General features: G+C 42.1%; 1 protein-coding gene across 9 annotated transcripts in view; it reads right to left on the reverse strand.

Annotated features, from left to right (window-relative positions):
- The window catches only part of MBNL2 (muscleblind like splicing regulator 2), a 155,367-nt gene that overhangs the window by 82,698 nt on the left and 48,528 nt on the right, over positions 1-24,141 (reverse strand). The window lies entirely within an intron of this gene.

Here is a 24,141-nt window from a genome sequence, read left to right on the forward strand (position 1 = left end):
CAGAGAACTTTTTTAATAATGCAAATCCTTCCTCCCTCAGTGGAAAATAGAAACCAATAGGTCTAGATTGGAGCCATTTTCCAGATGTGGGGTTAGGTTTTACTTGTAAAATACATATAAAATCATAAAAGAGACTCAACTTCCCCAGTTACTGCCAGAGAGCGAGCTAGAAGTTTTGGGAGAGAGCTTTTCAGGCTACAACAGTATCATTTATTCAATTAGAGCATTAAATTTATCCCAGTGACCCGAAAGAATCGGTGCCTATCCAATTATGCCTAATTTATACCCTGGGATGTGCTGGTTCTGGCTCAATGTAAAATCCTGGTAGAATTGCAATTTAACAAGCCTGACAGGACATCAAAATTGCTATTTTGTTTCCAAACCTCATTAAGTGGAAGCCTATACTTTCCTATAATGTTCAGAGGGAATATACACTATTATTATTTTTCTATTTGTTTATGTAAGGCAAATGTTCAGCAAATAGTTTATTGGAAAACAAGAACCAGTTCGAGGGAGTTGCTGTGAAAACAGGGCATTTACCACCCAAAGCAGTGGGTGCCCAAGAGAGTAAAGCCTTCATTGTCCTTTGTGGTTACAGCATTTAATGGAATGTAATATATTCTTTATGAATGTGACATGATTCAAAACATCATGGTAGCAGCCTGGGCAGGCTGCAGTGAACAGACAGCCGGCTGGCTGAGACACGCTTGGATTCAGAACCTTCCTTACATGTCCTCTGTCTGGAAAGTGTCAGATCATGGCGCCCTCTTATTTTCCCCTTGGGTGCCGTGACTTCTCCATCTCTTTTGCTGTCACCTGTCGTTTCTCCTGGCCTCTATTTGTGTGCAGTCCTGCTCTCCGGACTCCAGTGCCCTCCTCTTCAGACTGCACTTGTTTTTCCTTGAGGGGTCGGCATCAGTCTCTTGACTTCCGCCACTCAAATGGGCATGGTGGCTCCAGTCTCCAGATACTCAAGAAATTTATTCCTGAACATACACCTGCCACCTCACCCCCCAAAAAACTTATTGTGCCCAATGCCTACTCACACATTGTTCTCCCTGACAATTCCCCCACTTCTGGGAATGGCATTGTGATTCCTCCCCATGCCCAGGGCTTGAAGCTATGTTTAAAGCAATGCAATGAGGGAACAAAGGCAGCAGATTGGGGGGTGCTCGGGGCACGGTTCGAATCCCTGCGCCGCTACTCAGGTGCTGTAGAATCACTGCAAATCTCTAAACCCATCTCCTCAACCACAAAATAGGAAAAATAAGGTCTTTCCCACAAATTTATTGTGGAGAGGGGCGCCTGGGTGGCTCAGTCGGCTAAGTGTCCGACTCTTGATTTCAGCTCAGGTCATGATCTCAGGGTCATGCAATCGAGCCCTGCGTCAGGCTCCACGCTCAGCTTGGAGTCTGCTGGAGATTCTTTCCCTCTGCCCCTCCCCCCACACTCATTTTCTCTCTCTCAAATAAATTAATCTTAAACAAAAGTTATTGTGGAGTTTGATGATATGACCACTGACATGTGCCTGGACTAAGTGTCCTCTCTCTCTTTTCTTTGACTTCCTTTTTGCTCTCAGTCCGTAAGCCCTTCCTGTGAATGCTCTCTCCTTCCTTTCTGTTCTATTATTCCTGGAGCCTCATAGAGTATGGACTCCACACCAGCCTCCTGGGAGTTTCTCTGGCTTCACTCTACTGACCTGTCTGTGCCTGCTGTATTAGGGTTGAAATCCTTGGCACGGGACTCGGCTCTGCCACCTACCAGCCAACGGAAACATGGAAATTCTCTGTAGGGTTCAGTTGCTGCATCCACAAAATGGGCACAAGCTCAGAGGGTTGGTAGTGAGGATTAAGTGAAATAATGCTTTTCAAGAGTCTGGCATGGTGCTGGGCATATATTAATACTCTAGAATTGTGAGACACAATCTTTTTTTCACTTGCAATTAATCCTACACACTGTTACCAGACTACAGGTTGTAAACTTCAATTTTATCCTCTCGTTCTCCTGCTCAAGGAACTCCCAGGCTTTCCCCAGAGGATCGCACCCCCCAACCAAAATAGCTTTAGGAGAAAATATGAAGTACGCCATTTGGCATTCGGGTTCTCCATAATACAGGATCCTCCTGCCATATCTTTCTAATTGATTGGGATGATCTTCTCCCATTTGATCAGAATAATGAGGCCCTTCTAGAGGAAAGCTCTTCAAACAGCATTTGGGACTTGTCTATGGCGTGGGTCCGAGAATGAAAGAAGGGGACCTAGCATAGGAAGAGAGCTTTTGCTGAGGCTCTCCAGCTGAGAGGGGCCTCATGAGGAAGAGGCAAATGACGATGCCTGCAGTACCAGGGAGAGACAGCTGAGCAATCTCCAAGGCCGAGGATGTGCTAGAGAATCTCTGCAGAAACCCAGAGGCATTTCAAAGGGTGCAAGCTCCGAGAAAACATGGCAATACTGTCACCTCGTGAAGAACTGAGAAAGGGTCCAACCAGAAGAAATGTGACAGAAGTAGCAGAGCTTCCTTTAGGGCCCCCATAGGTCAGGGACACGAAGACCCTGCCTGTTTTCGCTCCTGGTGACCACAAGTAGCTTGGAGTAATGCAGGGCTCTCATCACCATTTGCTTAGAGGCTGGGGGTGTTTTCTGCCAATGAAACCCCTTTTCTAAACTGGTTAAATTGTTAAATTGGGCCAGTGGAGCTGGACTGACTTGTAGAGCTTCTTTCTCTCTCTCGGGGCTGGGGGAGAACTCAATACCAAGCAAAGCATGTGACACAGCATTTCCTATCAGGAACTCAATCTTCTTGTACCTGAGCGCTCAGACACCAGGGTGACCTCAGCCCCAAAGCATATGGAATGACATCCTGCGACTCAACCCACTCGCTTCCCTGTCCCTCAGCAGACCAGACTCAGCTCCATCCCATTACATTGCCCCTGCTTTTCCTCCTGCCCGAAAGGCTCTCAGACACAGTGAGGTAATGAGAAACCAGACAAATCTAGATCTATCCAGAAAATATATAGGTCTGGACACCAATTGCACCTGTTCCACTTACTACCTCTGAGACCCTGAATTACTATTATAAGATCTCTTTGCCTCAGTTTCCTTATCTGTAAAATTAGGCTCTCTACCTTAATGATGTGTTGTAAGGATAAGTGGAATAATGCATGCAACATGACCTGGCACAGTACACAGCACGTAGTAGGTGAACAATAAAGGACCCCTCCATCCCTCGAATACACGTGAATGGTTTTATGTCTTGACAACTACCACATATGCCTGGGGGCCCAATTCCAGTCTCACCTCACTGAGAGGTCTTTTCTTAAACTTCCTGCCCCAGTCCACATTCACCATTCTGAAGTCCTCCTTACCTTAATGGCTGTTCCACTAACTTGGGCATTACCCACAGCCACTGGTGCTCATCATTCAGACGCCGATGTGCTGTTTGGCCAGTTAGACAGACCTTCTGAAGGGGAAGGTTAGTGTCAACCAAAATTTTCTCTCATCACTTCTATTTCCTACTGTAGCTCGCATTGTTATAAATGCTCAATATATTTGCGTGAGCTACAGAGTCACTGGGCAAATCTCAGTGCAGGGATAAAGGCCAGGGGCAACCTATCTTTTTAATACAATTACAGTCCAGTAGGTGTTGAGCTTCCAAATCTTAGAGCATTTCAATGGTGGCTAGCATGGATGGATAGTGGAGTAAAGATATCGGAGGCAAAGAGTAAGATGAGGAGAAAGGCAATATTGCACGAGTTATGAGAGGTCAGGTGGGAGGTCAAGTGGGCTGCAGGGAGCTATCACCCAGAGTTGGACAGATTAGGCAACTGACCTCCCTGCCTGTCAAGCTGTCATAATGTCTCCGACTCATGTTAGACAATTCCAAGAACACTGAGAAAGCAAAGATTTCCTTTGACATGCTGCCTCATCCTTACTTGAGAGTAAAACTTCATGTTCCCTCTGTTTTCTATTTGTGTTAAGTTCTCTATATGGTGGAGGAGACAGCTAGCTGTCCACCAACATTATTCCCTTTCACTTTCACCCTAATAATCTGTGGTTGGATATGTGGTCATCTAGCGGGGGCCTGCATTGCCAACCCCCCCTTGCTATAAGGGGTGGATGTTTAGCTAAGTTTTCACCAAAAGATTGGGAGTGGAAAGGATGTGTGCTATCTCCAATTTGGTACCCTTGAGATAGCAAGTGGGGTTCTTCCATATTTTCTCCTTTCCTTTAAGGCTGGTTGGGACTTGGATATAGCAGTGACCCAGCCTTGGCCATGCAGATTCTAAAACTCTAAGATTTAAAGAATTACAGAGCCATGATATGGGAGGAGCCCCAGCCCTGAATGACTGTGGAGCACCCACCACATCCCATATGAGAGTGACATGAACTTCTTGTTCATTGGTCTATGTCATGTGGTTAAAAGCCGTAGGATGATCGTGTCTCTGGTTACAGCTTAGCTGTTGCAACTCAATTGTAGCATATATATAATATTAGATACAATCATGTAATATACATCACATGTACATATTATCTATTATATAACATAACGTGCTATAACATAATGTGATATACAATACATATATAATACATACATTATATATGTATCTATAGAAATATATCTTTTGGAATGCATTTTAAGTACAAACAGATTATAGTGTACAAAATATTGCAACTGGCTTTTTTTTTCCTACTAAATAATATGTTTTGGAGATTTCTTCCAAGTTAGATGTGTGTGTGTTTGATACAGCAGACAAACAGACAGAGTGGTTCCCCCCCTTCATTTTTTTATGGGTCACGTGTACTTCGTAGTATCAGGGGTGCATAGTTTATTTAACCCTCCCTGGATGACTTTATTGATTAGTTTGGTGATTGTTTTTACTTTTCACTGTTATTAATACTACTGACATGAACACCCTAGTCCATGCCTTTTTATTCACACATATAGGTATTTCTTCAGTAGAAATATCTACAAGTGGAATTGCTGACTTGAATACTATCAACATTTATGAATATAATTTGTATTTCCAAATTGTCCCCCAACAAGTCTAAGACCAATTTATATTTCTATAGCATATGGGAGTGCATCATTCTCTATAACACTTTCAATATTAGGAATCTTTAATTTTGCCCCCCTAATGGGGAAAAATGGAGAGAGAAGACTATTAGAGAAAGAACCAGAAAAATCTAGAGCTGCAATTTCATGTGATAAACCACCCAATGCCTCGATGATCACACTTCGTGAAACTGAGACACCTGGACTATTCTGATGATCACAACAGATTGCTGCCTTTCTTCCAAACCTGCCAGGTTTGTGACGAGTTAGGCACTTCACTACGCTCTTGTACTCAGGATTACAGTCTGCCCACACATGCCTGCTTACCATAATGACCTTCATTATGAGGATGAGTCGTAACACACCAGTGAGTTTGTCTTTACATGTTAATAATGTAAATAAATTCTCTTGAGACTAAGCTGCGATGTCCCAGTAGCTGAAACCCCACTGCAGATGCAGCGGACAGGCAACCCCTTCTTTTTACTTTTTTATTTTAAAGATCTTTATTTACTTGTGATAGAGAGAGAGAGAGGGAAAGGGAGAGCACAGAGGGAGAGGGAGAAGCAGACCTCCGCTGAGCAGGAGCCCAATGCAAGACTCAATCCCAGAACCCTGAGATCATGATCTGAGCTGAAGGCAGACGCTCAACTGACTGATCCACCCAGGTGCCCCCAGGCAATCCTTTCTTGCCCGTGCATTCCCCTATGGTTTTCCCAGCACAAGCAGGAGGAATAAAGTTTTCCATTTCTGTTCCCCCCTCCAATTATTTTTTAGGAAAGTTGATAATTTACATTATTAATAGGTTTGGGCTAAATATTCACCAATATATGCTATTGTGCTAAGTCCTTGAAACAAAACCATATTGGTGAATGTTTAGACGGAAAAGTATCTCGAGAGCAGGCCTGAGATAATTAGAGAATGATTGTACAGAAGGAAAGGCTTGACTGGTGTGATGTAAAGGGAAGAATAACATGGGTTGACATGGAGTCAAGTCCTAAATGGTCCCAGTTTATGTGTGATTTTGCATAAATCCAGAGTTGAGCTAAGTCTCTGTTTTCTTGTCTTTTAGAGGTGGCGTATCTAATGAATGCCTACCATGTGCCAGCCTCCATTCTAGGTGCTTGGCATATGGAAGAAAGCAAAACAAGCTTCTTGCCCTTAAGGAATTTATATTCTGGGGGTGAGGGAGGGGGAGAGACAGACACCAAGCGATTAGAAGCACTGATGTCTTCACTGATTCTGGAAATAGTTAGGGAATAGTTACTGAGCTCATACTTTGTGCCGAAGACCCTTCCAGGACTTGTTTTGAGAATCCCGCCTTCCAGGATTGTTTGAAGAGTTACATGTAATACCCAGACAATGGCTGGTACAGTTGACAATGTGTAGACATGCTCAGAAAATGGCAGCCATGCTGCTGATGATGATTTTCTTTCATTTGTCTCTTCTCCTTTCAAGAAACATTTTGTTTATCCATTTTTTAAAAATTCTTGAATGTGTGTATGTATTTACTGCTGTTCTTTTTACAGATTAGGATTTTGTCTTAATTCTCATTTTAAAAGTTACTTCTTTGGGGGGCACCTGGGTGGCTCAGTCGTTGAGCGTCTGCCTTGGGCTCAGGTCATGGTCCCAGGGTCCTGGGATCGAGCCCCACATTGGGCTCCCTGCTCGGCGGGAAGCCTGCTTCTCTCTCTCCCACTCCCCCTGCTTGTGTTCCCTCTCTCACTGTGTCTCTGTCAAATAAATAAATAGAATCTTTAAAAAAATAAATAAATAAAAGTTACTTCTTTGGGACGCCTGGGTGGCTCAGTTAAGCATCTGCCTTTGGCTCAGGTCATGATCCCAGGGTTGTGGGATCCAGTCCTGCATTGGGCTCCTTGTTCGGCAGGGAGCCTGCTTCTCCCTCTCCCTTGCTCATGCTCTCTCTCTCTCAAATAAATAAAAAAAAATCTTTAAAATAAAATAAATAAAATAATACTTATTTCTTTTTTGGAATGGCAAGCAGAACCACAGTTAAAACTTCACTTACAACTGCATACAGACCCCTCTGGGAATCCCTGTGGGAGAATGAATAGCCAGACTCCTCCTCTGACCTGCAGCAGGGCCTTTAAGCAGAGCATATTCTTTATTGTCCCATAATGGTTTGATGGATGGTCCTCACAGGGCTTGCTCTTTAAGCAAATGACAATCCAATAGGGAGACATGGAAGATGGAAACGAATGGACCCAGGCAAAAGGACAGAGATGGGCTGACTAAGAATACAGGTGGCCTCATGGAGTCAGAGAAGGAAGACTCAGAGATGGCATGTTCCACCCTCTTAGCCACTACCACCACCTGCATTTTCCTAGTCAAGTCTGATAAGTTTCCCTGACCTCCCCCAGTGTCCAGTCTGAATTGGCCAGCTCCTAGGATGCTTCCAGAGCACATACCCTGGAACTTTCCATGCTCCAGGGCACACAGATACTTTTCCCAGTACTTATCACACCAGATGATAGTTACCTCATACTCATTTCTGAATCCACCCCGCCCCCACCCCCACCCATCAAACTATCACCAACATGAAGTCTTCACTGCTGGATTCTCTATGCCAAAGGTAGTACCTGGGACATATCAGGCTTCAGTACATTTGTTTCATGAATGAATTAGGCAGAGACAGAGAGAGAAAGTAGAAAAGTTAACAAGTCAAAGGCCTAGAGGGAAGGCCCAAGGACAAAATGAATCTCCACCAAGAGTGAAAAGCAACATAGACCTTCAAACAGTGACTGTTATTCAACAGTGCTGATAGATAGAAAAGCGTAAGAGAAATTTGGGAAAAGGCAGGGCCACAGAGAAGACCTCCAGAGTGGGATGACCTCTGCCATCAGAGGAGGTGAAACTGGACTCTTCCCTTCTGAAATCCACTTGTCTCTTCACCTAGTCTATGTTCAGCCATTTAAATGGACCTACTGTCTAAATGGTGATGAGCCAGGTTCACATCATGCTTTATCTATCAAGCCTTTTTTAGTTACATGGAGTCAGACTTGATATTTGGGGCCAAAGATCTAGAGATCTTCTGTGGGTCTAGGCTTCTTCATTTTCTAATATATACAATGAAATACTCAAATAGAACATCTCAACTAATAATAATTTTTTTTCTCTTTACAGCACCGTTTGCAACTACCTGCAAATTTAAATGATAAAGAAAAATTGATGGCATCATCTTTACTATCTTATTAAGCCATACTTCTATTAGTGATGATTCACTAGAGTGCCAAGAATAGGTACACTGAAAACTTCTATAGCATATTAATGTGTTAAGCATCACACCACACTTAGTTCCTGATATAATTTTGAGTTTCCTCTGGGGGAAAAAACAGTTATTCTGGATTCCTTTTATAAAAAAACCACCTTGAAAAAGCTTTCAGATACTCAAAGACGTGAATCTTGCTCCATTCCCTTGTGTATATCTGATTTAAAGGTTAATAAGTAATTAGGAAGAACACTCATCCAAAAATTACCAATTAATATACCATGATTTTCATTAAAAATGCTATTAATTATATTGTTGTACAAATGTCCTAGACTGGCTAATAAAAAGTTACCTAAAGCAATTCTAAATCTTTTGGGGAGAGAGAGAAATTAATCTAAATCAATCACTTTTGAAAATTATGATTTGGGTTTGAGAGGTCAAACAAAAGAGGGTGTTAAAATCAAAAAACAATCAAAGACCAGCCTTGAAAATTTCCTGAGCAGACAAAACCAGGTTAGTCATACAAACAAAGTTTAATTTATCTTATTTTGCAAGGTTAACTTGACCTGGATCACTTCTTGCTTATGTCTCAGAACATCGTGAGCAAAATGTGAACTGTTTCCCAAGGTTGAAGGGAGGTAACCACTGACGAGTTCTCTATGATTCAAGAAACTTCTCATATTGTAACCAGTCACTGTGAAGAATAATCTGCTTTCTCACACTAGAAGCTACTTTACAATAATGCACCCCTGAGCCTCAGTGTTTTGGTCTGGTTTGCAAACTGTCTTTTTGGTTGTGTGCAGAATAATCTTACACTAATGACTACTTCAGCAATTCGTTGGTTTTACTTCTGTTATTTATGAACTTTTGACAAGGGGAAATGAATGTCTCCGTTATTTAGTGTGGACAGAATCTGACAATGACAGGGTTGCATATTTTATTTTATGCACCCATTCATTATCACTAAGAAAACCTACCTAATAAGATATCTTGGCAGATGTTTAATGTGGAAGTTTGACAAATAGCAGTTCTTTGGTTCTTATAATGTAAAGCAGCCCTTTATAAATGAGATCAAACTTTGAAACTATCCACATATATTTTGTCAGTTTCTAGGAGACTGTGATTGGAAAGTTATGATTAAAGTCTCTTATATATTATGTTCTTTACCTTAAATGCTGGTGTTAGTCACATGGTAGAAATCCACAGAATTCCAAAGTTGGAGAGTTCATGATTAAAGTTGTACCATCACTCTAAGGACTCCACTAGATTTCATTTTACTTAACAGTTTTACGGATCTCCAAATTATTCTGCTCTCACTCTCTTATCCTGTCGCCTTCTGTATGGACCAAACATCTATTTCTACCATGTGCATTTGGGCTAGGCTAGGCAGTTGGCTGGTGTTCGGTAAAGATTAGAACTGGGTAAAGTTGCAGCTCAGTACCATTTTGATATGTAACAAGCTATAACAGGAATACTTATCATCAATGAAATGAACCAAGTGTGGTATTAGGAACTACACGATCAACCCAGACACAAACTAATGATTTTCCATTGCATCACAGATATTTGCTGGTTGCCAGGCAACCAAATATTCCACCACTGATACCAGGGAAAATTTCTCTTGCTAAGCTTGGATTGGCCATTTAAATAATTAGTTCTGCCTGAGACTGCCTCTCAATATCCCGGGCATAGAACTTTTTAAAGGACACAATACAAATCCCAAGCTTATAGTTTACAGTTATGGTTAATCACTCGGGGGCTGTTATGTTGTTGGATATTTCCATTAAAATGGGCATAGGAATAAGAAGTCAAAGGGTATGGGACAGGGGCCTGATCGTTTTTATCCTGACTTGGGCAATACCACCTGTGAGACACCATACTTTTGTGCCTTTATTGGAACCTTGGAAGACAAATGGAAACTTTCAGTAAGACCTTCAGGGAGGCTTCCTAGGTTTATGCAGCGTGAGAACAAACAGCTTCAGGGTGTGATGAGATCATTTGGAGTAATATTTTCTAAATTTGGCCCTGCATATGAATCACTGGAGAGCTTCTAAAAATACAGATTCCTGGTCTCTATACTCAGACTTACTGAATAGATGCTTCCAGAAGTTCCCAAGAAAAAAAAAACAAAAAAAAAAATGTGGAAGCCACAGATACGGGGTATCCAACGTGAAGGTCAGTCATTCCTTTGAGCTGATCTCTACCTAGCCCGGAAAGCTCTTTTCCATGACATGTTTTGGCCGCCTTTTGCAGCCTATACTACTCTTTTCTGAAAAAGGCTCTTTGAAATAATTAGTGCCAAATAGTTTAGTATTTAGTTGTTAATTTTGTGTGGCTCTTAGTCTCCCCGGTTATTTTATAAAACCCATGAGAGGTGGAACTACATCTTACACGTCCATGTCTCTCGAGGAATATGGCACAAGGCTGGACAGCCATGGATGGGTTGGTGAGAGGTTTAGGGGGCAGTGGAAGAAGAAGTTCAGAGACAAAAGGGAGAGAGATGCGGGAGGCCAGCTAGAAAAGTTTAAGATGAAGGAGATTAGAGAAGCCTTTCTTTTGAAAAAAGTTCCTTCTGCATTGCACTTGTGGCCTGCTACCAGGTGTTAAGTGCTAGAGTTCACGGAGGACGTTGGTCTCTCCCCTCACATCACACCTGATCTTTGGAGGTACCAGGCAGTCATCCACAAGACGATGTTATATAAACATGGCCAGGAGGCCTAGGATTTCCTGCGTTTCTAGCCCACCTGGAGCACCAGAGGTAAGTGAATTCTCTCTTCTGGTGCAATTCTACCATCCGATGAAGTCTACAGTGAGGATACTGTAGGCCCCTGATAAAAGTTCCAAAATAAGCATGAAGGGGTTCCTTGGACAGTTATGTAGGCTTGTTAAAAAATATCAAAGACAAGTGAGATTTTAAAATTAATTCAATCTGGATGATGCAAAGACTCTCAAATGATCTTGGGGCCTGGCCTTCTCCTGCAACTCCTTCTCCAGGCAGAGTGGCCTTCTCACCAGGCAAACGGGAACATGTCATCCTGTCGTGTAAATCTTAGGACTCAGACTCCTACACGGTTTCTCTCCTAGTCACTGTCTCAGGCCCCTCTCCCCCTGACAGACTGATCAAGCTCTGGTCGCCCTGCCTCCTGTTTCCCGAAAGAGGGAAATACTTTTATTTCCAGGCTTCAGGGCTCCCTTTCCCCTGTGCCTGGCGAAGCTCTTCTCTCTCCACCTGGCTGCCTCCTCCTGGTCCTTCGGGTCTCTGCTCAGAGAGCAGCTCCCTGAAGAACACATCCCAGGCCACCTTTCCTGCTGAAATTCTTCCCTGATCACATTGGGTTCTATCCAAGTTTATTTCCTGCTTAGCACTTCTCACGGCTTGAACATAACTGAATTTTTTTTCTGGGGGCGGGGGGGGGGGGTACTGTTTCTGGCCATTTGTTTTCTATCACTCCCACTAGAACAAAAACCCCGTGAGGTCCAGAAACTGTGCTGAATTTATAACCAGCTGTATTGCCAGGGCCTGGCCCAATGCCTGCCACTCTGTGGGCACTCAGGATTTCCTGAATTCACAGCAGTCTGGATAAGTTGTGATTCTTCGATTAGTTTGTTTACTTTCCTTTTGTTTCCTCTACTGGACTGTGAATTCCCCGGGAACAAGGTGCCTGCGTGTTGTTTAAAACACCAGTGCTCAGCACTCAGCGGCGGGCCAGTGAGGGCTCTAGAATAAATAAATGAACAAAGATAGTGAAGTTCTCGAGGAAATGAAACTTCTTTCTCTGTGGCTTTATATACCACTCCGAACATCTGGATCTACTGGAATTCTTCATTAAGAATTCCGCTATCCCAATATTTTCCCGCGATCACCATGCCTGTTAACAACCAAGTGCCCAACGGGAGCAGAAGAAAAGCGGTATGAATTAAATTTCTCAAATGAGGCTGCTGATGATTAATTTTACATCCTGAGCATCTGGGTCAATGCTTCGTTTCATGGCAGGTGTGGAAATAATATCTTTGGTGTCATTATTAATGATTCTACAGAGGGCTGGGAGCACTTGAAATGTTCTTCTGAATGAGATTTGAGATGTGGACCAGACAAGTATTTTTAAAAAGCCTAGATATGCTGTATTCTCTTTTTTAATAAACATGCTTTTACATTAAGATGGATCCCGAATGTACCTTGGTATCTGTATCCCTTATTCAGTTGAAAACCAAAAGCGATAATTTTTTAAGAATACAAAATGTCACTTAAATAAGATGATGGTAGACTAAGTGAAACATAAACATGACTCAAGCTGAAACCAGTCATTGTGTTTTGCTTCAACTGCGTTAAAACCTCTGAGTCACTGTCCCTTCCTCCTTCTCCTGTAACATCTCATCTTCAAAGGGGCTCACCACCCATTACCCATACCATGACCACCACCTCGGTCATAAGAAAATGGTCTCATCAGACATAGCCCCAAGATGCTGGTGGGTCGGGAAGGATGGCCAGGTATGGCTGATCACAAATAAATATGTCAACATCCACCCCCTGAATCCCAAAGGTAGGTGCTCGGGGCAGGGGGGAGGATCCGTCCTCTGTCAGTTTCATTCTTCTTGGTCATGACGGTGCTGAGAAAGAGTAATAGAGACTAGACTATAAGCTTTGAGCCAAAGGAAATGGAACCGAACCAAGTGGAAAGACTATGCTACTTAGTATTAGCAGGTCAGTTCACAGGAAATTGTAAATCAGGTGCAATCTGTCATTGGGGAAGGTCCCCAAGAGGAGCCCTGGTCTCCCCAGCTCCAGAGCGAGTCACTCTGTGATTTAGACCTTAGCACTGGATACCTGCTGCCTTTGGATCCTTGGGGACTTGCTCCCGTACACTGAAACAGACATGTTCTAGGTCTGTTCCAGGTTTCAAAGTCTCTGGTCAGGCTCATTCCTCACCTCCCTCCAGCCACCCCCACCCGCATGAAAATTTGCCTATTTGATGGATCTCAAGCTGTCCTCCTTTGCTAACACAAAAAGGCCCGAGGAACTTCTGGGTTCCTCTCAGGTAATATGTGGACCTACCAGTGACTTTCTAATGACAAAGCCTTTCCTGTGTGCATGACTCAAACGAGTGAGTCTGATGGTGGTTGAGTCGGAGAGTATGGATGGGTAGGTCCCTACTTTTGAATTTTATGGAGTAGTAATAATTCCTAAGAAGAATGGGAAACTGACACAGAGTTGCTCACTTTTTCTTCTGCTGAGTAAGGCTATTAAGGGAAAAAGAGCAATAAAACTCATCTATTAAGAAAGCCTCTTTAGAAACAAAAGGAATATTATGATCATCAAAAAAAAAAAAAGAAGAAACAATCTCTGAATAAAAGAAAAAAAGTTTTGCATTGAAAGAATTTCCCTTCAGAATTCTGCTATCCCAATATTTTCCTGCAAAATGTATTTTATACAGTTTCCGTTGTTCAAGATGAATAAATTCTAGAGCAGTGCAGGACAACAGGGTGTCTCTAGTTAACAACACCGTGTCATGACTTTCAACATTTGTTAAGAGGGCGATCTGGTATCACATGTTCTTACCACAATAAAAATGAAACAAAACTGAAACAGAAGTATTTCAGTGTCCTTATTTTATAGCAGAGGAAATATTGCCCAGTACCAGCCTAAGTCTCTAACCAGGCTTTTGGGAACTGCTGAGTTGCCCACAGTGGCAAAATGAGCCAATCCGTGAATTTTAGTAACTCGTAGCTACCACTTGTGAGCAAGTCTCCATGTGATCTGTCTATCAGGGCAGCCAGAAACGTGAGCATGACCCAGAAACACCTTTCAGGTTGTAAAGCAAAGAGCTTATTTGTACAAAGCCTTTAGCTTTGAGGTTTTATCTGTCTGTAGATTGACAGAAAGTATTAAGCAGTAGGTAGCCAGGAAAGTGACTTGAGTTTTGTCAGAGCAGGGGCATTTAAAAGTGTAAGACTTACGGATACATTTATGCACTTGCAAATATGATGGGGCACCCCACAAGTGCTGGATACAAGGATACAGCAGTGGGATCCCCACCTTACAGCCTCACCTTGTCATGGTGGAGACATACCCAGAGGAGACACAGAGATAGATCACACTCCTTAAGGATAATTTCTGAGCTGGCTTTTGTGGATAGATGTGTGCCATCTGTCTCAGCCCAGACCCACCCAAGTCAAGACCTGAGGCTTGCAGCTACACGGGGGAAGAGCATTCCAAGTAGAGAGAGCAGCCAATGCAGAGGGCCCTGAGGGACAAAGAGGCCAGTGTGCTAGGAACTCAGGGGTGAGGAGAAGCATGGTCGACTTACGGGGCCAGAGTGCAGCAGGGAACCAGGGCACAGGGGGCCTGAAGGGCTGTGATGTAGGAAATGGAACAGACAGCTACTGGAAGGTTTAGGGGAGAGAGTGACGTGACCTACAGGTCACTCAGCTCAAGGAGGGAGTGGCGAAAGCCAGAGCTATTATATAGGCTATTACAAAAGTCCATACGAGACATGTGGTGGTTTGGGCCAGCTCGGTCATGACAAGAGTGCTGGAAAGTGCTCGAATTTAGGATATCTTCTGAAGGCAGAGAAAGCTGGGCTTATGATGGACTGGATATGGTGGTAATAGGAAGAGAAGACTGAAGCTGGGTTTCAAGATGTTTTATTTGATCAGGTGAATAAACAGCACCATCTAAGACTAGGGACAATGGGAACAGTAGGTTGAAGGGGAAACCAAAAACTTATTAATAGACATACTGAGTGGGAGAGGTCACTTAAATATCCAGGTAAAAATGTCAGGGAGGGGGCGATCGAATACATGAGTCTAGAGCTTAGTGGAGAAATCAGGGCCAGAGATAGAAATTAAGAAATGTTCAGCATACAAAAGATGTGTATCACCATTGGGTTGGATGAGGTCATCCAGGGAGTCCAGTTCTGTGGAATATGGGCCAGAAAGTACAAAGGTTCTGAGGCAAGATCACACTTGGTGAGTTACAAGGGTAAGGTGGTCACTGTGGATGTGAGGAAACACAGAGCTGTTCAAAAACCAAGCCTGGAATGATGCCAGCATTTAGAGGTCAGAAGAAGGAGGACTCAGGAAGGAAGACAGAGCAGGACCGGCCAGTGAGGTAAGGGGAAACCAGAGTGATTCACCAACACGATGCCCATAAAGTCTTCCAGGGATGATTCAGAGCAGGTGATAAATTCGGTCTGCCCTCTGTGATCGCTACTGATGGAAGAAGGGGTGTATGCTGTTCCCACGATCAATACTTGTTTCTTGGTTTTGAACTGAGGTTAAACGTGGCAGCCTATAGACGGAATCCAGCCTGTAGGTGTGTTTTGTTTGAACTTCAGGGTTTAAAAATATTTTAATTGGTTGCCAAAGTTTAGAAATTGGGAAACTTCACATCAAAATACTGCATCTCTGGTTCTTTTTTTAAAAATCCCCAGGATTTGGGGTGCCTGGGTGGCTCAGTCAGTTAAGCATCTGCCTTTGGCTCAGGTCACAATCCCAGGGTCCCAGGATTGAGCCCCGCATTGGGCTCCCTGCTCAGCGGGGAGGAGTCTGCTTCTCTCTCTCCCTCTGCCCCTCCTTCCTGCTCGTGCTCTCTCTCACACAAATAAATAAATGAAATCTTAAAAAAAAAAAAATCCCCAGGATTCTCACAAGGCAGCTGTGTGTGGCTGATTGGCAGTTGCCATCTTCAATGGGGTCATGAGCTCTTCAGTTTCCCCTCTGCAGCCTGCACTGGTCCCCAGGTTTCCCTAGCAGTGAGTGCGGAGTGCCTCACTCCTATTTCCTCCTGAGTCCTGCATATCTTGGTTTGCACATCTTGTTTAGTGAAAGAGGGAATGAATGAATGAATGGATGAATGAATGAATGAATGAATGAATATTGATTGACGGGGCACCCGGAGCGTGCTCAGAGAGGGGAAATACACGATGACCCGCAGGAAAGCCAGGGCTCAGATATAGACTCCCAGGTCAGGGCTTTGACTTTAAAATCTTTGCTTCATACATTGTATTAGAAACGTCCTAAAATAAAACCGAAAGTCTGAATGAAAGGAGGAGGGGTCCTGACAACATGCTATTCCCATTTTGAGGAAAAAAATAGAATATTAAATCACGGTAAATGTGTCTTTCTCCTTAAGCTTTGGTGAAAAAATGGTTTCATGAGAAACTGCTACACAGCCTAACAAAAGTTAGCATCGCCGCCCAAGGCAAAGTGAATAATAAACAAATGTAATTATTAAAGAATATAATTAAGGTGAAAAGTGATATTTTACTCCATTTGGTTTTTAGAGAAAGTAAGTTTTGCCATTTTTCTCTGTGAATTATTTTTATCTATTTTTACGTGTTTTAAACGCAGCTTATTGTAATTATAGAATGTCAGCTGATCATCTCTCTTCCTTCTACTCAGTACCAAAGACTGGAGTTTTTCAAGCCTCCTCTCTCTTGCCAACTCTGATGATGGCGCGTGGCTATCCAGGGCAAGGTGTAGAGATGGATTCTGAAACCAATCTGGGCTCGTGAATTAGATTACAGTGTTTGATTTCTGATGTTTTCTAGGTTTAGATATTCTTCTTATGGTTGAATTATGTCCCCCCCCTCCACCCAAAAGATGAATTGAAGGATTAATCCCTGTCCCCCAGAAGGTGACTTGATTTGGAAGTAGGGTCGTTGCAGGTATTTGTCACTAGTTAAGATGAGGTCCTACCAGAAAAGGTGAGCCCTAACCTAATATAACTGGTGTCCTTCTAAGAAGGGGAAATTCAGACACAGACTCAGAGGGAAGACCATGGGAAGAGAGACACACGAAGACAGACGTCTGAAGCTGGAGGCAGAGATTGGAGGTATGTTGCCGTAAGCCAGAGAACAGACTGAGTTACCAGAAACTAGAAGAGGCAAGGAAGCGGCCTCCCACAGAAGTGTCAGGGGAGCATGGTCCTGCCAACACTTGATCGGACTTGCAGCCCCCAGAACTGACAGGTGAGACATTTCTGTTGTGTTTCGCTGCCCTGTCTTTGGTAATTTGTTATGACAGCCCTGGGAAACGAATACAGAGATTGTTTTGTCTAACTCTTAATTTTAGACAGGTTTGAATGTAGGTTTCTTGATGGTAGACCTTGTGTCCCCAGGAAGGTGGCATCACTCATACATGCCACGTGTGTGCTATCCCTAAGTAGGACACGGAGGCAGATGCCACACTGCTTGAGAATCCTCCTTCCTTTGCTCACTAAAGGCACTGAAGTGGATTCCACCTGCCCTTCACAGGAGCAATGGCCCTCCTCTTGTCCCAGAAGCTAGAGGTAAATCTTCCTCAGCATAGAAATATCTTGAGTATCAGCAAGTATCAGGTGCTAATCTTGGCCCCAGAGAAATAACCACAAAGTATCTTTAATGACCCTCTGGTCTTCTTGTGCCCACTTTCATGTGTGAGACTTCTCTGTAGACGAGAGTTTAACTTGCAGGCCATAGAGAGTTTCTAGAGGCCAACATGAAACCCTCAGGATCTTGAGATTTGTTGCAATAGTCCGTATTTGGGGAAAAATTCCATAGTTTTTATTAATTCTTAAAGATGTTATACTTCCCTACCATCAGAACAAGAATGAAAAAGAAAGACTAAGGATCCTCAGCATGGTGGTCAGTGTCAAGCTAAGGTTTTGTGTCTGGGGAAAAAGGCATGGGGATGGAGTGGGCTGATGACTTGGGGCAGGGACGGGATGAAGAGTTTGGATTTAGATGTGTGGAACTACAGGCGAGTATGGACCACGCATATGGGGTGTTTGGTGGGCATCTGGAACCAGAGAGTTGGCAGGGAAAGGGCACACACCCAGAATGGCGACGGATGGGCACAGAAATGGGAACTGAATGCTGAGTTGCAGACACCCTTTCAGAACTGATCACCAACCTGACCTAGGAAGGGCCAACACTGAGTCCTGGCGACTATCCACAAAAAGGGAGCGAGGAGAAGAGGTGGCATTAGAGGTGAAACAGGAATTGCAGTGGTAGAAGAACGAGGAGTGTACCAGTGTGTGTGGGGGGGTGGAGAGCAGGAGAGAATTCCAAAGGAGGGGCTGATCAGGCTTGCAGAACGAAACAGAGAAATTAAAGACAATGATGAACAGCCATGCAGAGAAGTTTGGGGTCTGAAGTTCAAGTTGTGGGGACTCCTTTGTTAATTTATGCACTCTGTGAATGGTTATTCTTGCCTTTCTGCTACGTGCCAGATACCACGCTAGGTGCTTGGACACAGAGATGAGTAAGACGCAATCCTACCTTTAGGAAGCTTATGGGGACACACACTTACAGGGATAAACTGTTATATGGAGGTCTGAATAATGCCAGGAAGGGGCAAATGGCTGATTTGCCCTGGAGGGCAGAAGTCAGATGACAGGGAAATGGACCTCTTATGCAGGAAGTAGAATTGGTGGGTCCAAGAATCCTTAAAGTAGTACCTGTCCTGCACTTTATCATAACATCCGAAATCAGAATCACATGGGCGCACACACACACCAATACCTTGGACGAACGCCACTTTTGTTACTGAGACCTAGTAAGTGATGGTATAATGTTTGTAAATAAATACAAACAAAAATAAATATACGTGCCTTGCCTTCTCTCTTTTTCAAATATTTAATTTTAGTACCTAAATTGGTTTATTCCTGGGAGCTTCCTTTTAGAATGTTTTTGACACTTCAATATGCTAAACTTGTTAAACATGAATATTATTAAGATATTAGGAGATTTAGAATTCATTAGACCAGTGATTTATTCTGTAAAAGGAATTAGGAGGAGGGGAAGGGACGGCAGCTTTGGAGTCACACTTACCTCTGAGTAGGTCCCTTCCCCACAATTTACAAGTTACATGTGAGTTACGTGTAGTCGCTTACAGTTTTGAACCTGCATCCACAGCTACAATGGTTGGCTGAATAATATTTACCTTACAGAGTTGTCGGAAGGAACTGATAATACATGAAAAATGCCTGGCAGATAATGGGCTCTATATGACTACAGGGATTTCTATTGGTAAGGACAGAATTGTCTGAGATACTTTCAAATCAGGCCAGAATTGAGCATATAACTTAAAAAAAATACTCAAGCAATTTCTACAAAGAATTTCCCTCTATTTGAAAGCAATTCAAGAACATGAAGTTAAGGTCAAGGCCAATGACATACATTTTTAAGTATGTTTTTAAGAACTGTCCAAAATGGTCACCTATCTACCATTTTCGATTTTGAAATTTTCACCCATACATATGAAGACTAAAATTTTATTTGCCATCAGCCCACTTATAGCCAGCATCCTGTAAATAAGTGAGCAGGATCTACCTTTTTTTACGTTTTTGAAACTTAGCACCAAAGAGAGAGTAATAAAAAGTAGTTTCTGCATCGTGTGTAGCTTCAGAGAAAGTGAAATAATTTACTTGTCAATTCTCCAGTGTTGTATTACACTTCCAGAGTCACACTCGTGTCTCCAATTCCTGCACAGAGCTCCCTTCAAAATAGATTTTGAAATCTATTGAGATTTTGAGAATGGGGCCAAACCACATGGCTGCACAGGTTGTGCACTGCACAACTCCAGGGGGTGCTGGTCACAGAGACTGTTGAGAAATGCACCCCTACCGTACAGCCATATTGCGGCAGCCCTATCTGAGAGGCTTGAATACATTCCTGATGAACATGCTCTACCATTCAACAAATACTTATTGAGCATCTAATGTGTATGAGACACTGTTCTAGGCTCTGGGGATACAACAGTGGTCAAAAAAGATACAATCCTCATCTATATGGAGCTTACATTCTAGCAGAAAGGATGGGGGCGTAGATAATGAACAAAAACTAAGTATGGATATAGTTTATCAGGAGGCGATCATTATTAGGGAGAAGAGTAAAACAAGGTGAGGAAATGGAACCACAGCAATGGGGAAATAACTATTTGATATAAGGTTGGCAGAAAGGCTTCACCGTCGGCATTTTTGATCGGAAGCCTGAAGGGAATGAGGGACAAGCTGCTCATACAACTGAGGCAAGAATATTCCAGGCAGAGCAAAGAGCAAGTGCAAACACCGTCAGGTGGAAACCTAGTTGGTACATCCAGGGGACAGCAACGAGGCAGGGTGGATGAGGGGACAGGGGTAGGACTGACGTCAGGTGACTGGAGGTGAGAAGCAGATCTCCTAGGGCCTGAACAGCTTTCCTAAGGATTGGTCTTTACTCAGGTAAGATCAGAAGCCACTGGAAGGCCTTGAATGGGGGAGTGACATCATCTCATTCAGGTATTGAAAGAATCACGCTGTCTTTGAACAAATTTTTACTATGTAAAGTCTAAACAATTTCCCCAAATACTCTAGGAGTGCTTTTTGTTTCTGTTTTGTCAAAACTAGCAACATGATTTAAAAAACTGTTTCCTTTTTTAAGTTCAGTCTGAATTAACATGTTGAAGCAAATATATTAAATACTTCATCAAGTGGTAAATGCCAAAACCTTTCGTCTCAATAAGCATTACAGCTAATTCGTTTATTCCTTTCTGGATGTTTCAATTTGCAAAACAAGCCAGATTAGTTCCTCACTCGGTTAGAGGGAAAAGAACCTGAAAAGAAAAATCTCAAACATCTCAACTGTGAGGGAGACGACGGTTTCATGGATTATAAAGGCACAGAGATGGGGTTGGTCAAGGCTGCAGGGAAGTTAGTTGCTCACGAAGCAATTTGCATTTTGTCAAGTTAACCTAGCTTGTAAAACACAATGTTCCAGAATGTTCTGGCCTTCCGGAAAAAATGTAAGCAAATCCACTGTTAAAAAAATATCACAAATGCCATGCATGCTCCGTGGTTTCACTTAAACTGCAACAAGGTAACAGTTGTGAAAAAAGTACAAGTTGTCATCAGTAAGAACTCTGCTCTGTTTTCTGAAATATCTTTTATAAAAGTATTTATACATGTACAATTCTCTTTCCAAAGACCTCAGCAAATCTCTTTTCTAACCACCCACAAATATGTTTAGTAAGTGTTTATGGATGTTTACTCATGGATGCAAATAATGCATAACAAAAAACAAACCAAAACAAAACAAGAATAGCTCAGGCTTATAGTAGACTGGTCTCCATACTGATATGCCAACACAGTTTCCTCTTACTTATTTTTATGCATAAAAATATTCCACAGTGTTTGAGAAAATACCTTGTAACAAATAATAACAACAAAAATAATGCCTGCCTCAAACTTGATTTCTTGTAATGTCATGACTAATTTGTATCACTGAGCTATTATCACCCACACCATAGATTCTTAAGAGTTTGGACACATGAAGAGTTGGACGCTTTATGGGTTGGACACGTCTTGCCTATAAAGACAGTCATCAAAATCAATGTCTACCATGACCAGTCCCTACCATGTCTTGCCCTATGCTAGGCATCTGGCATATCTTAGGCCGGTTAGTCTTTTTAGTAACCTTATGAAGTTGGAATTATTATATCAATTTTAAATAAAAGGAAACGGAAATCAAGGAGGTAAAGTAATTTGTCTCAAATGAGAGCTCACCTGTAACCAGACAGAGATCTTTGATTCAAAGCCCTTGCACTTCTGTCTTAGGCTGGTTCCACTGAGCGACATGGTCTTATTTAAAATATTAAATGAAATAAGATTAAACAGCTTAAGTATGTTGTCATCACACTTTTTCTTTTTAGCTACCACTTTTGAGTGCCTTTTTTTATTTGCCTGTCCTAATCGTAGAACTCGTAATTCTTTTTTTTTTTTTTAAAGATTTTATTTATTTATTTGAGAGAGAGAGAATGAGAGCACATGAGAGGGGGGAGGGTCAGAGGGAGAAGCAGACTCCCTGCCGAGCAGGGAGCCCGATGAGGGACTCGATCCAGGGACTCCAGGATCATGACCTGAGCCAAAGGCAGTTGCTTAACCAACTGAGCCACCCAGGCGCCCAAAAGAACTCGTAATTCTTACATCCACCTTGCAAGGTGAATAGACCAGCATGGTGCTGGGCACTGTGCATGCCTGAGCCAATTTCACTGGTGAATATCCTCATTTTACCCATGAGACAAAAGCTAAGAAGTGATAAGTGACCCACCCAAAGCGGGGAAGTGGTCGGGTCTTATTCTTGGGTCTGTCTTGTTCTTCTGGCTGTGGGCTCCTTTCACATTCTTTACAGTTTGACAACTTTAAAAATAAATAACATCACACTCAAATTGAATAATCTGAAAATTTATAATTCTCAAAGGGAACAGATAACTTAAGGCAATATGTAACTGCTTCAACACTTGAAAATGATTCTACTAGACACTTCTGAAAATGATCTTTAAAGCTTCATATTCTCATGGCTTGGTTCATGTTTTTATGCTAAACATAACCATTCTGGATCCTTTCTCCATGGGTTGGAATCCTCAAACAATTGTCCTGGTGAATCCACAGTGAGGTAATAAATTATAAGGATCTGGGAGTTGTTGTTTTCTTGATATTCAAGAAATACTTAGCCTTGATACATTGGACATATCTCCCTCATACTTCCTTAACTAATTTAATGATTTAAAAGTTTTAAGAAACTTCCTAAAATGTTGGTTTCATAGTAAATAGGCAATCAGAGAAGGCTTGGATTAATAAAATGAAGGAAGTGGGATGACCTGGAAAATGAATTTCTCATTTCTGACCTGTTTCCATATCTTGAAGTTCTTATGATCTAGTTTTTAATCTATACTGCTTTTTATAGTGAATGTTTCCATTGGTGACAACCATAGAAGCAAATACATACTTAGTTTACTTGTTTGACTAAAAGCAAAATAAATACTAATATAAAAATGTGCTTATACTGTTATACTTTATATAATTGTGATTTATCCATCTATTTATTTCTGTGTAGACAAAATAATTCATACTTTTAAAGTCTAATCTAATAAACTTTTTATGAGAAAAGGAATAAAATAGGGGTAGTTATTGAGATAAATAACATACCTAATTTTCCAAATTTTAACCCTTAAAAAAAACTTCTCTTGGGCTATAAATGTATCCTTCTGCCTTTAGTGTATAGACAAATTTTCCCTTTAAGATGTACTTAAACATATGAAGTCTTATATTTCAGTTTTGACTTACAAATATCATAAGACATAACTTTTTAGTTTAAGATAAAAATCATCCCCCAAAACATACCCAAACCTTCAATATCCAAGAACAGGCTAACGTCACTATTCTGTAAACTCACAGCACTAAGATTTCCCAAAAGCATGGATCAACTTTTTTTTTTTTTTTTAACTCTTTGGTAAGCTTATTTATATGAAGTTTTGCAGATATATAAACGTTAAGCTCTTTTTAAGCCATGTATCTTATATCCAGTGGAAACAATATCATGATGATGTTAGGACTGTCTCAGGCAATCTGGGATTCATAGAATCCTATTTTAGGGCAAAATAAACCTCAAAGAATTATGGGCTAAGTCACCCCTATTTCCTTCAATTAGATATTTCATTATAATTCCCCTATTTCTGCAGGTCCAAACCCCACCGGACTCAGTGTATACCTCAGGTTGCTTACCTCCTAAAAAATTTCTTGAAATGGCCAGCTGGAAGCCAGTTCTCCCTTCTATGGATCCCCACAGAGGTCTATTTCTCCCTTAAGGCACATGTTCCTTCCTGTCTAGTATTATCGTTATTTGCTGACGTGCTGTATTTCCCCTCCCAGACAGCGAGCTCAAGGATGCCATCTTGAATCACATTCATGTCTTCTGTGATCGGTTAACTGACACACAGTGGGTTCTCAGGAGTATTGAGTATGTACTCAATAATTTCTGTTAGCCATGACAAATTGTCAGAGAGAATGAAAAACCTATTAAGAAGTATTTTAGGAAACCCTTGGTCAAGAAAGAAAGCCACAAGAA

This window comes from Phoca vitulina, unplaced genomic scaffold (assembly GCF_004348235.1).
Source record: "Phoca vitulina isolate PV1807 unplaced genomic scaffold, GSC_HSeal_1.0 scaffold5, whole genome shotgun sequence".
Classification (NCBI taxonomy): domain Eukaryota; kingdom Metazoa; phylum Chordata; class Mammalia; order Carnivora; family Phocidae; genus Phoca; species Phoca vitulina.